The 13947-nt window shown below is 34.5% G+C and overlaps 1 pseudogene; it reads right to left on the bottom strand.

Moving 5' to 3' along the window:
• Nucleotides 1-628: 628 nt before the first annotated feature.
• LOC136032478 (coatomer subunit delta-like) lies at nucleotides 629-2083 on the bottom strand (annotated as a pseudogene).
• Nucleotides 2084-13947: the final 11864 nt, after the last annotated feature.

Here is a 13947-nt window from a genome sequence, read left to right as displayed (position 1 = left end):
TATTTCAAATTTGCAGAGTTAAGACTAAATCCCGTATATCAATCTAACTTCCATGACACGCTTATCTCAAGGCCGGCATCAATGTGTAAATTTATTCTTTTTTCTTCTTGGGCAGAAACCATACAAACCAACAAAAGAATTATCTGAATATATGGCAAATTGTACGCTGTTAAATAATTTATTAGGGGGGAGGAGTCTCACAAAGACTCAAACAGTCTCAGGCAATTTCTGTGTTCTATTAACGAAAATGATTTAGCCTTGAATACTTTTACCAAACGCAACAGATGCTAGCAGCCAAAATTAAAGGCTCTATATACACTTCTTGCAGTTTATGCTTGGATATACTATATAATCTGACGCCATAGACCTTGCTACATCAACTGGTAACATAGGAGAAACCTCTTTTCTATTTGTCTCAATTCAATATGTACCATCATTCTCCACGTAACTTGGAACAGCAGTTTCTATTAATTTCTTTATAATATGCTTTGATTTTAAACGTCAATATGTATAGTAAGGCAGCTGGCTATATCAAATGACCTATCAACTTTTAAGATATAAAGAACTTCAAAATTTAGAAAAAAACGCAACTGTTTATGATACCTAACTCCAGTGTTCCCATTTTCCACTATACAATTTCCTACTGTTTTGTAGAAAGAAGTGATTCAGCCGAACCTCACTTAGTCATTAGTTTCAATATCAACAACATCTAAAACTCAAAGATTAGCGAAAGATTGTATTACATAAAACGATACTGTAATCGGAAAAAGGTTGTCAGGAATTCCTGATGCACTGAACTCCAATAAACCAGTGTCCTCATTGGAACTGATAACCGGTATATCCTATTGAAGAGACGAGAGACAAATCGTATATTCTCCCTTGCATTTAGAAATTACGGCTATTCTGCATCCCGGGGCTAATGGGATGATAACAGACATATTTTCCAGCTCTAGTCACATATCTTGCAGTTCATACTCAATGTTGACATTGCATCCTCCACGACCATTTTCAGTGGGCCAGCAGTTGATAGTGAACGAAATAAAGGAGTCATCTTTTGCTTGAAATTTCCATCTAATGGTTTCTGAGTCTGCTTGGTGTACAAATCCAGCGTCAGGGCTCTTCGGAACAACTAGACATCTAGATCTAAATATCTCTCAATCTATGCTTTTAGGACTGGTTTGTATCTTTATTCCCTTTGTATCCATATTTTCAAACTATATTCTGATCTTCCTATAACACTCTTCAAATACATCTAGCTTAACAGATCCATTAACCTCCATTATCTCAAGAACACAGTCTCTTCTAGCAGTGAGAATCACTTCTTCAGTTCGAATCTTAACGGGAGCAGAAGGTAGGACAGGCACATGTGTGGCAATAGAATTGGCATTCATAGAGGGTGAAATAAGAGTCCCCCCCCTGATATCAGATGGTTTATGAAAGCATCAACATTTCTAGACATAGTTAGAAGACGCAATGCTTTTTTCTGCGTTACTGGTCTTGAAACAGGATATGAAGTTTTGGTTTCTTCTGCACTAATAGGTGCTATACTGCTCACAGACAAAAAAATCCAATGGGAAACACCTTATTTCAAATGCAATATATCGTGCCTTCTGCTTGCTTCTTTCATTTGGGTACTCTTGTGAATCTTTTCATTATGAGAGTCCATTTCAGTAAACGTCCTAATTTGTGGCAGGTTAACACTCTCTCGGTATCCAAGAGTGATTACCTCATCAAAAGCAAATAACAGTTGAAAAGAATTGTCCATGACACATGCTTCATTAATTGTTAAACTATACTCTTGAACAATTTCTGAAAAAAGTCTTAAGGATTCCACATCTTCTAAAATATTTGACGTCTTTGTGGTGATCAAAACTACATAAAGTTTTTCCAACGGCTGATAAATATACCTTACAGCATCAGTTTCTACTAGTTTATGTTGCTGTTGTGAGGCTTTTCCCGATGTAATCAAATTAGGGAATGATGCCAATAAGCCTTCTATCCTAGATTTGTATATCTCAACAAAGTGACAGGAAACCAAAACTTTCCCATTTTTAGTGATCAATGAAGCTGCTATAAGTACCATTATATTTCAGGGTGCACAACGCGTGCACATGCCTTTTCGTTACAATATTTGATATCATTTAAATATATTTAGAGAAAGAGATTTGGTACATTGCTACCATTAATTTTTTTAAGGATAACCAGCATCAAAAGTTATATTGATTATTTTAAAGATTCATGTACAAGATTGAGAAATGACGTAATAATCTTAGGTCGCAACCATATATGGCGTAAAATTAAATACGATATTATAATGTTACCTATAATTAATCAATGGATAATGCTGGTTTAAAGGAAAGTTTTGTTATACAATTTTATTCTTCCAGTATTTTTCAGCTATTATAGGCTTTACTATTTGTTCTTTACTTTAATCGCTTGTAACTTATACTTCATAGGTATCTGATGGTACAATTGAAAGTATACCTACTTGTCACGAATTAATTAAGTTCATCATAACGGGTTTCAGTCAAGAGAATCTCACGCAGTAGTTATTACTGGTAGTTGGATTTTTGATAGGTTCTTACTACTCGACACTTGATGAGTATTATGATGTCTTCTGAGCAAGCTGAGCGTAAATTAAAAAATCAGTGCTGCACAAACAATAGAGGCATTATCCTGAAAAGAGAAAAGGAAAGGTATTTAACAAACCATGTGTATCGAGAGGTAAGAACTAAGAGAGAAGATATTTAAGAGACCCGGTGTATCAAGAAGTAAAAATTGAGAGAGCCAAACAGAAGATCAAGGAAACGTTACAAAATGATGAAGATTATAGAGAAGCAACATTTGAGATAGCCAAACAATCTAGGTTGCAGCGGTAGCTTGCAACTTAGTGAGACACGTTGACGTCCTTAACTGAAAAAAACAATAACCCATAAATCCTACAAATAGTGTCAGATGGAAACACAAAGTACATTATTAGAACCGCCCTGTCCGTAACTGCAAGGCAGAAAACTTACCACAAAGAAAATATGTCGGCTTGAAACAAGAAAATTGGCTTTATCTATGACATTCTACATTGAAGGAGTCTTTTTTTTTTTCGTTTTTCTTTCAACTCAGATAGCTGGGCAATGAAAAATCATAGAGAACTGTTTAATAGCTCTTCTTAAAGGAAATTGTTACATTTAGTGCCTTTTGTAATTAAAAAAATAGCAAAGAATGTGTGTAGGCTTGTTCCTGTGTTTGCGTACGTGTGTGTCTTTTGTGCTCAGACAACTGTGTTTTTCACACTGTGTTTCAGACAAAAAGACAAATAGTTTCATTCGTTTCGGGTGAAAACCCAGTCATTTTTGACGCCATTTTCGAGGGGCTTTTTGGATATTTTTTTGAATGTCCATAAATTTACTCTTCAAATAATATTCCACGTTCAATATTAACTGTAATAATAGTTATCCTTTCTGAATAAAATACATTACACTTTTTTTGTGTGCGAAAACTAAGCTTAGGTAGTGATATCTAGCACAATGAGGATCCTAAAATTTCCGAATAACCCAGTAATATGAAGCGTTGAGGAACGGAAAAATTATTACGAATAGTTTTATGGCGGACTCGTACCATGCGCGGAACAAGTGTTACAAATGTGGAAGAAATGGGCCAGGTGTGACTTAAGTGCACCAATAGCAGAATAACTATACCAAGCATGGCGGAACTGCATCAAAAGTGGCAAAAATGTTCGGCACATGTGGGGTTCCAATATGTCAAGCAGGTGGTGAAAAGTGTGCATCCATCGTAGAATAGTAACGGTACAAGTTCAGCCACTTCAAAAAAGAATTTAACATGAGTTTCATTTAGCCAATCAACTGCGCTTTCTAAGATATAAATATTAATTAGATGAAAGCTATTTTCCTTAGAATAAGATGTGGGCATTAACAGTAATTTGTGTTAGGGAGAAATGCACAGGATTTTGGAAAGAGACTTAATGACGCTTTAATTAAATACCAAAAATGAACGAATTGTACAGAAAACGTAAGAAATTTATGAAAAACTAAAATTGTTTGTATTGAATGCATTTAATATACTTCGTACCAGATAAGAAACTTTATTATTTTTGCACATTGATGAAGAATGAGATATCATTTTTGTGGCATTTCATTTTATCTAGTATCCCGAGTTGGCCTTGCATATGGGCAAAATACCTATGATTTTTTTTTTTTTTTAGCTGAAGGCCTTCACTGGATATCTCAAGAAAAATCCTTTAACTAAGATTTTTTACTGAGCCAAATCAAAAATGGTTTTGAACTGGTATATTATGCACAGTTTTTATATCTATAGGTGTGCCATTAGGGAGCAATTCATCTACAGATACAGCAAGACACTTGACCATTGTCATTACTGACAATATTGGCAGTAATGTATCAGCTTCCGATATTGTATTCTTAGTTCACATACCTATAATAAATTCTTGTTAGCCTGAAAAGCCTAGGTTATTCCACTTGTAACATCTTCACTGTATACACCATGTTTACTGTTATCACTAACCAGGCAAGTGAAGTTATTCAGTGGATCGACCCTATGGTTACCCGACATTCCCTTCACCTTACTATATACCCTGTCTAGATGACTTAGTCTACTTAACATTAATTTTCAAATCTACTTTTCCACCCTGAACTCTCAAAACCTTCGAAAAAGCATTCATTTTGCTCATTTTTCCTTCTAGGACACTAAAATCTTCAGCATAACTGAAGCGTGGGAGAGTTTCACTTACCCATTTGATTCCATGGTCTTCAATAGCCTTTGACGTGTTCTTTAGGTCAAAATTCATCAAAGTGATCCAAATATACGGATACCACTTTTGATTATAATTCAATGAGCCCCCTTCAAAGATGTCCATGATTGTTCATTCATGTTTGGAGCAGTAGCTGCAGCCTAATAAAGAGCGAGTAGTCTTTTTGAACTCCAACCAGGCTGACCCCGACATTATCTTATCGCAGTAGGGACAAGGGGTAGGGCCAGCGTCTGAATAATGCCTCCATACTGCTAAGTACTAAACCACAACAGTAGCTCATATTCTTCTTCTGTAAGATCAAAATGTGTTGTGTTAGCCTCCAAAATTGTAGCAGAAATAAAAAAGCAGGTTTTTAAAGAAACAATGTTGTTAAAATATTTTCTAAGTAAACCTAGTTAAAAAAAAAAAAAATACTATGATTCTTTGTACTTACTCGAAAAAAAAAAGAATTGTTGATACGGTTGAAACCTGTTGACGTATGGCCATTATGCTTTTCAACTATCCTGGCTGGCTAATTCAAATGCAACCCTTTAAAGAAAAAGTGTAGTTAAAATATTTTCCAAGCAAACCTATTTTAAAGATACCATCCTTTTTACATTCAGGTTCAACTTAACAGTAAATTTTAATTATGAGACGTAATTTCAAAAAGTTTTCTGTATAATGAAGTGGGGTGAAACATATAGGTAAACATGGGGAACGCATTGCTCTTTACTAATTCGACCATACCGTGTTTACTATGATGTCCCTACAATTCTAATGATGAAATTGGAAATCAATTAAATCAGACTGAAATTATTGAAAATTATCAATACTGAATCCATAATTCAGTGACACTGATACTTAGAAATATTGAAATCGATCAACATTGAATTAGCTAAATTATAAAGACCAAGAAATTATTTTTTTTTAACAACATCTGGTCGTTTGTTTTATTTTGATTTAACTCGAACAAAAAAGAGCTATTGATACGATTGAAAGCTATTGACGTATGACCATTATGCTTTTCAACTATCCTGGCTGGCTAATTTAAATGCAACCCTTTGAATAATAGAATTTTAGAAAGCCTTTAAAGTCTGATGTATCTAGCACGATCGATCCTTTCTTAGTAAAACGTATTAGTGGCTGTTTGTAAGGAAAATTTGAATTATCAATGCTATGGAAACTTTAATAAAATAGACCTCTAGACTGATGGTAAATTCTTTTCAATAGATATTAGACTCAAAGAAGAGGAGAAATTAAATACTTCAATCTGGTTTTCACCATAAAAATAAACGGCACAAGGTCAACGAGCAAACAAAAAGACAAAATTATCGTAGAGGAAACAATTGTAACTTTTAATTTCTAACTATCTCTTCTCTTGTGGTCATTGCACGGCAAGTTAGCCCACAGCAAGAAAACTAACTTTTGGTCCAAGCTCCTTCCATAGAAAATAAAAAGTAATAAATGGTTTTGACCCTTTTCGGGCCCCACTTGGGGAACCATTATTAAAAATAATTCTGTATTGGGATTTTCACAGCTGAAGGACTTCGAGCCAGTGGTAAAAACCTTTTTGGCCATTATTTGGTCCCTGTTTTTTGGAAGAACCGTACTCTGGAACAGTTATCATTTTGAATTTGGTTACTCTTGGCCCAACCAACTGTAGGCTTCAAATGATATGGTAATATATTTAACCCTTTTATAGCACTCTGTAGGGCCCTTTTCTTAGGAACCCATATTTTTAATATGTTTTCTTCTGCGCTTGAGTTCCTTGGCACAAGGACCTAAGGACAAGGATCTCGCACCCTTTCTGTTTCTTTACCCTTCTTATGGCTTTTTTATTCGTTTTTTGTTTTTATTTTTTTGGGAGGAAGGGTGTCCCAAAGCAATTTCCCTGTGCATTAAGTTTTAAACTGGCAAAGAAAAAAATATTTGGCTTATCTCTATACCCTCTATTCCCCTCCCATAACGAAATGTTTGATTATTTTGATTCAAAGGGCAATATCTGAAAGTTTTGAGTTATAAAGGCCACGGAAGGTAACAATAAGTGACAAGGGTGTGGAGCTGTTCACCCTAAAATCACTGACATCTCTAAAAGAGGGAAATAAAATTTTCAATTTCCAATCGAAATAGTCCCCACAGAAGCTTCCATGACCACCTTTTCCAGTCAATACATTTAAAGCCAATGGTGCTATGCGTAGGCAGCGTTAGAGCGGTGCATGTGATAGTGCAAGCGCCCTTAATTTTCTAAGCCATGAAAATCATTTTAATAAAATGTAAGACTTAGGTAAGCGAGAAGGGAAGTACAAATCATAAAATCCTACCTGCGTTCAATTTGTTTATTGCTATTGTAATTTTTGAGTTGCGTTCAAAAAAAAACTTATTGAAAACTGTGGCAATTAACTATTTGCTTGTTTAGAGCTCAATAAGCTGCAATTCATCCTTTTACAGATGAAAAATTCCTTGCAATATCTATTAGCATAAGCTAACAATCCTTTCGTTAGTTTCAAAGGTTCTAAGGGTTTGCAAAATATGCTGAATTTTTTTGTAAAAATTTCCTTTTGGTGTTTAAACTGTGTTCAATAGACCACAATAATTATGCTTATTCAATGAATTATTGTAATTAATTGCAAATGCTCGGGTTAACACAGTGTATATCTTTGTGTTCATCAGATCATGGTGAATATTGGCGGTCAATACACTTCAAAAATAAACCTTGAAGATATTGGTGTCCCACAGGTTTGTGCATTAGGCCTGATTTGTTTTTGAAACATGATAATGATCTTTTGCGATACTTGTGGGGGAATAATAGTCTAACTAATTTATTTGCAGACGATTCAACCAAAACACAGCTTAGCCACTCAACAATTTTTGAACAAATGTAACCTGCACAAGAAGAGCTTTTCGAAGAGCGCTAAGAAATCTACTCATATTTTTAGCTTTCAAGCCTGTAGTTGACTGACGTCTAATCTCGGGATGCGACCCAAACTGAGAGATGTACCTTTTTTTTCCTCGGAGGTGCTTCCTTCACAGGAAAACTACCTCTACAAATTTGGTTGAAAGTTATGATATTGTCCTCGTCTTCGAGCAACTGTTTTTTTAGTGGCGAAGACACTATGGAATACCAGAGTACCCGGCCTAAAACCAAAGAGATTGTTTAGAGCCAAAAAAAGTCAATCGGAAAGCTACGTCGATTTTTTCGAAATATCAGTCTGTCGAGCAGAGCAAATTAAGTCAAGACATGTGAAGATCTCAAGTTTGAAAAAGTGGCCTGAAATCACCTTTTGATAGGAGCCATCTCACTGGTTCTTTCCCTAGCCGGGGATATTGTACCAAAATCAGTCATAAACACAGGAGGAATACCTTCTGGATTATTCCCTTTCTAACAAATGTGAGGTTTCTATAATTTTTCTTATAATATTCGTACAATCTGCTCAATTAACTCATTTTTGGGCAAAACTAGTTTCCCTTCCCCTCCCCCCAAAAAATATGATTTGGCACCTGATCTGGATAGTTTTGAGTGTTCTATTGTAAGGGAGATATTTATGTAGAATCTATCAAATAATGTCAATAATTACAAAAAAAAACGAAAGCCGTCAAACATAATACAAAACACTCTTGCAGTCCGGATTGGTAAGCCCCCTTTCTCCTCATTCTCTTTATCATTTTGAGGCTCTTAGGCTTGACACTGACTCCAATTAAGATGAATGTGATGACTGCTTATCCTATGTCTTATATATAAGATCCTAAGACAATTATTAGACCCTAAGCTTTTGATTAAGAAGTTTTATCTATCGGTAAGTCCTTCCAGGCGGAGAGAAATCCTTCGAAATGAGAGAAAATCTAATGTGTGAAAAAGATTTTAAGGTATAAGGGGGAGTACTTCATATGGATTAAATTAAAAGAAGCAAGTTTTTTTCTTGAAAGTAAGGAGCAAAATTAAAACTTAAAACGAAAAAAATTTATTGCGTATATGAAGGGGATTGCCCCCTCCTCAACACCTCACTCTTTACGCTAACGTTGCTTGGTACTTAAAAAAAAGCTTCATATTGTTCTAATTAAACGACCCTTGTGTTTTGGGAGTCGCTCTTAAAGAATTTTGAAAAAATTTAAACTTTAGCGTAAAGAGCAAGGTGTTGAGAAGGGGTAATACCCTTCATACACGTAATAATTTCTGTTTGTTTTAGTTTTAATGTTGTTCTTAATTACCCTTAACAACTCTACACGTAAAATTGAGACGCAAAACAAAAAACAAGGCATTTAAAAAGACTTGTGTATAGGAATTCTGGCAAATTACCCAAGCTTATAATTTTCCCTGACGAGTTCATTCTCTGGAAACTTCCCTCCTCATAGAAAATTATCCCTTGAAAAACCCACAGCAAAAAATTCACTCCTCTTCCGAAAATGTATACCTATTTCACAATAGTAAATGCTATGTATAAAAAATGGGCAAATTTTATGACTTAAAGACCTTTCTCCTGGGACTGTGATTTTATATCCAAAGGCATAGTTATTGGGCCTTTCAACTATGGTGACCAAAATGGCTATCTCAAAATTTTGATCAGACGACTTTGGAAAAAAGGGCGGGGAGGGGGCAAGGTTGCACTTCAAACTTTTTTGTCACTTAAAAAGGGCGCTAGAACTTTTAATTTCGTTTGAATGAGCCCTCTTCCAATATTCTAGGACCACTGGGTTGACAACAACATTCCTGGGAGAAACAGACAAAAAATCAAACAAAAAAAAAACACGCATCCATGATCTTACTTCTGGTAAAAAAATACACAATTTCACATTTCTGCAGATCAAAGCTTGAAACGACTACATTTGGGCTTTCTGATACGCTGAATGTGATGGTGTAATTGTCATTAAGATTGTAGTACGTTTATAGGAAACTTCGTCCAGTTTTCGGAAATCAGGCAAATTTTCTCAGGCTCGTAGCCTTTAATCAGTAAGACTAAACATATTGAAACTTACAAATTTGAAATCAGCATAATAAGCCGATTCTATTGATATCAAAATTCTGTTTTTAGAGTTTCACTTACTATTGAACCGGGTCGCTCCTTACTTACAGTTCGTTACCACGAACTGTTTGATATTGTTCTCGCTGATTGATTCGATATATAAGCCATGGGGTTAAAAATTTCCGTAGCGGAATGCGTGGAAAGCTAAAATATTGAAAATATTAAAGTCTAAAATGATACGAAAGTCATAAGCCATGGGGTTAAAAATTTCCGCAGCGGAATGCGTGGAAAGTTAAAATATTGAAGATATTCAAGTATAAAATGATACGAAAGTATAATACGAAATGATACGAAAAAAACTCGTCGTTATTAAAATGATACAAAAAATTATAATTAAAACTGATATAAAAGTATGAAAGTTGAAAGACGTTAGAGTATGAAGGACAATACTTGATATGGATATTCTTTGATAATCTAATTATACAAAAGTATAATACTAAATGATACGAAAAACCTCGTCGTTATTAAAATGATACAAAAAGTTATAATTAAAAATTATACAAAACTGATACGAAAGTAAAATGATATGAAAGTATGAAGTTGAAAGACGTTAGAGTATGAAGGTTCCGGCAAGGGCGATGGCCGAGGATATATGGATAATCTTTTTTCTTATTGATGAATGTGTTGTGTTCTTATTGATGAAGTTATGAATGTGTGGAAAGTTTATTATATATTAAAATTTAAGCTGTGTTAAACTAGAAATGCCAGCCAACTGAAAAATTGTGACCGATAAACAACTCTTTCAACAACCTATAAGTACAGATACTAATTTTTTTATTATCTTTTCTTTATAACCAAAACCATTTACTGGGGAGGCAATCCAAATATTCCATCGGAACATTACACTATCTGCATTGAAACCAAAAAGTTTTGTTATATTCCAATTACCGCTTAGACCGTACTCTTACTCCAACGTCCCGATTCTGTGGTTTGTTTCTATATTGTCCATTTTTTTTATAATTTTCTGTTTAAGATGGTCTCTAACGAACTTGTCCTCCCACCGCAAGACAAAAAATATTCCCAAGTTAGTACATGCGTTCAGTGTTGTTCAAATAGTATGTGTGTTTTAAGTTCTCTCTCCTTCTCTCTCTCTCTCTCACTCCCACTCTCTCTCTTTTCTCTATTTGTATTACTGAAATCTAGGTGGCTTTTGGATTTCTTTTTTTTTCGATTTGCATTTTTGTGTGTGTTTGCGCGTATGTATTTGTGTTTTAGAGGAGGGGAAAGTTGAAAAACTTTAGTATCCCCTCCTGGTTGGTATTGAAGAAGGATTAACGTTAGAGAGGGCTTTCTAGGAAATGGCAGTTTCCTAAAGTACTTGATCAACAGGGCTACGTGACAAATACTGCAAGCTGTTTAAAAACCTTTTTAAAAAAGACAGAGTTGTGTCTAAGTTAAAGGTAAACGGAGCACTACATTCGGCATAAAAACTGTTGTCCATCAGGGCGTACCGCCATCTCGGGCTTTTCAATTTTGTAATAGACTACGTCATGGTACGAACTATGAGTCTCCTGCTCTTTGGTCTGCAGTTTAGAGATTTAGTTCTCACGGATGCAACTGTTTTTGTTTTAGTAAAATATTTCGGGCCATAGCTCCCTTTCATCAATGACGAAAGTAAAACAGCTCAAAATAGGGATGAAACCTTTTAATTGACAGTGAAACAAATATAAATTTTTAACTGGATATTTCGGACACATATACAGTGTCCATCATCAGCAGTAAAACTAAAAGACATTAATGAAAACAAACAAAATTTATACCCAATAAACTAATTACATATAGTTATTGCTCTTATTTTTTTCAATGCAACAGCGGAAGCAAATCTCTTTGACCTTTTCGGTTCCGGTTCATTAGATTTGTCTGACATATTACGTGGACAGAGGTCATAGCTCTTAGGTGAGAGGAGATATTTACTTTATTTGACCTCAGCAAATTATCATAAATTGAGTTCAACTAATCCCTATTTTGAACTGTTTTACTTTCGTCATGAAAAGGCAGTGTGGTCTTCGAAGTTATCTATTCTAATTCAATATTCTATAATATTTCTATGGGTTTTGAAAACGTCTTTTTAGTATTTTTCATTTTCCTTTTAATTGAAAAAATCCCCCCTCTAAATTTTAGAAAATACGTTTTTCCCCTTCCTCCTGCATTTCCATCAATATCCACGGTCTTTCCTTTTAAATAAAATGGACTAACAAAGCCATTTAACTTTGTCTATTAATGAAGTCTGATTTATTTTACTGACTTCGCAAATGAACTGGCACTACGTGCCGACTCAATTAACCAATTGACTAACGCTCTGTAAGTCCTTCAGGGATAGGCAGCAAAAGTGGGGTTGAAAATTAACTGGTTGTTCTCTTTTCATTAGAGGCTAATGCCTGAACAGCATACAGAAATAGGTAAAATGGAGTTTAAGTCAGAGAAGCCGAAGCCATTAAAATTTGCTCAAAGTTCAGCATTGAAAAATAGAAAGAAGTTGTATGATTTAAAAAGACTGGCCTCTGACGCTGACTGTTCTTGCCCTAAATGTAATCTAGGAGTGAAAGTGGAGGATGTAACGCATATTCTAGCAGTGTGTCAGCAGCTTTCCCTTTTGAGAAGTAATTTTTTCTAGTGTGAAACCTTACAATTCCTGGGTATCCTGCAGACGACTTCATAAAGGATAATCTTTCCGGTTTGCAAATATATTAGTGGAGTGATAAAGAAAGGAGAGTAATTCAAGTGTGTGTGTTTTTTTTCATGTGTTTTTTTATTGTAGAAGTGGACAGATGATAATTTTTTTTAAGTAATGACAATATGGCGTGGGATTTAAAATATTGGTTTGTATGACCTTATTCGTCTTATAATAGAACTTACTATTATTGTTGCTATTATTATTATTGTTTGTTACGGTGTAATGGAGAGTATCTTTCCAAAAGCGTCACTGAGCATCTTTCAGAAAGAGTCTCTGACCATTGCAAAGGACTAGAAAAAAAAATGTGTTTGAAAGAAAAAAAGCTTTACGCCAAAGTCGGTTATCCTTTAGTATTTTTAAGGCAACTTGTTGGTATTTTAACTTCAAAAACCCACTTCAATGCTCAGAGACTGCCAAGCTATAAGCTATTGTAGACTAGGCGAGAATATCAATCTTCCATGGAGTATTTGGGAAAATGCAATAAAATACTAGATCAAGAAATATGGAAAATAATTCATAATTCTTATTCATAATTTTTCTGGATACATAAGAAAACCTAGCTTTGACTATTATTGAGCTTTCCCTTTTACATTTATATTTATGTGTTAAATTGAAAAAAAAATCTATCAATAATTATTTAAATTTTTTTCATTGTGACCATTGATGTCACTAAATTTAAGCAAGTTTATTTTACCCAACTCTTCTTACATGAAAGGGAAAATGGGTTTGAAACGAAATGAGGTCTTGGAAATATGGCATGGAAAAGTAAATTCTTTTTGAATTCAGCGATAACCAAACATGATTACTGAAAAGAAATATACACACTGTTAGGTAATGAAAACACTTTAGTAAGTACTTGTGTATGACGAATCGGGATACTTCTAAAACAGATTGAATTTCATGTTACAAGGGCAACATAATAAAATAGAAGGCCAATTCACACTATTATGTAACATGTGGTGATCTGGGAGGAAACAGTGGACAACTGTATTCTGTGAAACAAATGGAACACTAAATGGAAAATACATGAAAAGGGTGGTTGTAATTTTGACGTTCTTGTCTTTGAAAATGGTGTTACTGGTAGAAAAAAAAATTACCAGAATTATCGCTTAATATCGAGAATCCCGTATCGTATCGGGACATAAAAATTACGGGATTCTCGATATTAAGCGATAATCCCGGTAATTTTTTTTTCTACCAGTAACACCATTTTCAAAGACAAGAAGGTCAAAATTACAACCACCCACTGGTAATGAAAACACTTTAGTAAGCACTTGTGTATGACAAATCGGGATACTTCTAAAACAGATTGAATTTCACGTTACAAGGGCAACATAATAAAATAGAAGGCCAATTCACACTATTATGTAACATGTGGTGATCTGGGAGGAGACAGTGGACAACTGTATTCTGTGAAACAAATGGAACAATAAATGGAAAATACATGAAAAGGGTGGTTGTAATTTTGACCTTCTTGTCTTTGAAAATGATGT

This window comes from Artemia franciscana, chromosome 10 (assembly GCF_032884065.1).
Source record: "Artemia franciscana chromosome 10, ASM3288406v1, whole genome shotgun sequence".
Taxonomy (NCBI): Eukaryota; Metazoa; Arthropoda; class Branchiopoda; order Anostraca; family Artemiidae; genus Artemia; species Artemia franciscana.
Note: the sequence above shows the minus strand (reverse complement) of the source record. Positions and strands in the feature narration are given on the sequence as shown.